The following is a 1,482-nucleotide window of genomic DNA, read 5'->3' as shown; positions in this document are numbered from 1 at the left end:
GCAGAAAAAATGAGTCAACATCCATACCTCACACCATGCACAAAACTAACTCAAAATGGATCAAACCCTCAATGTTAAAGCTAAAACTATAAAATTTCTGGTAAATAGCATAGGGTAAAAAATAAGAGACCTAATTATCAGCATAAATAGTCTATCAAGCAAAACTAAAAATGCACAAATGATAGAACATAAGTTAGATAACTAGAGTTTCCTAAAAATTAAATATTTATGCTCATCAAAAGACCTCACCAAAAGATTAAAAAGAGAACCTACAGAGTGGGAAAAAATCTTTGGCAACAACATACCTAATAAGGATCTAATCTCTAAAATATATAGAAAACTTCAACAATTCAAAAAATGAAAGACAATCAATCCAACCAAAAAATAGACAAAGGATATCACTTCACCAAAGAAGACATTCAGGCAGCCAACAAATACATGAAAAGATGCTCGCAATCATAAGCCATTAGAGAGATGCAAATCAAAACTATAATTAGATATCATCTCACTCCTACAAAAATGGCAATGTTAAAAAAAAAAAAAAGGAAAATGACAAATGCTGGCAAGGTTGTAGGGGGATTGGACCTCTTATATATTGCTTCTTGTTGTTGTTGTTGTGTGCCATTGAGTCTGACCTGACTCATAGAGACCCCTCCTTGGGTTTCCAAGGCAGTATCACTATGGAAGTAGATTGCCCCATCTTCCTTCCGAGGAGTGGCCAGTGGGTTTGAACCACCAGCCTTCAGATTAGCAGTCGAGTGCCTTAGGCACTATGCTACCAGAACTCCTTATATATTGCTAGTGGGATTATAAAATGGTAAACTATGGAAAACAGTATGAAATTTCCTCAAAAAGCTGAAAATAAAAATATCTTATGACTTAACAATCCTATTTCTAATTATCTATCTTAGAGCTATAAGAGCAGTGACACAAATAGACATATGCACATCTATGTTCATTTGAGCACTATTCACAATAGCAAAAAAGATGGAAACAACCTAAGTGTCCATCAACAAATGAACGGACAAATTGTAGTACATACATACAATGGAATACTTTGCAACTATAAAGTATAATGCGGAGTCCAGAAAACATAACATGGATGAATCTGGAGGACATTATGCTAAGTGAAATAAGTCAGTCACAAAGGGACAAACATTGTATGGCCTCACTTTTAGAAAAGTCAGGAATAGGTATTCACACAGAGAGCAATGTTCTTTGATGGTTACTGGTGGGGGGTTGGGGGAGGAGGGGGACTCATTTTCTGGATAGTAAGCACTTGTTACTTTTGGTAATCCCAATTATGGGTGAGTCAGTACAGCCTGACCAAGGTAAATAAAGACACGAAGAAATATATGAGAAAAAGGGACAACTGCAGTAAAGGCTGGGAGCTCTGGTAGCATAGTGGCTAAGGCACTTGACTGCGAACCAGAAGGCTGGTGGTTCAAACCCACTAGCCACTCCTCGGAAGGAAGATGGGGC

This window comes from Orycteropus afer, unplaced genomic scaffold, assembly GCF_000298275.1.
Source record: "Orycteropus afer afer isolate SDZICR_OR568_19922 unplaced genomic scaffold, OryAfe1.0 scaffold00014, whole genome shotgun sequence".
Classification (NCBI taxonomy): domain Eukaryota; kingdom Metazoa; phylum Chordata; class Mammalia; order Tubulidentata; family Orycteropodidae; genus Orycteropus; species Orycteropus afer.
Note: the sequence above shows the minus strand (reverse complement) of the source record.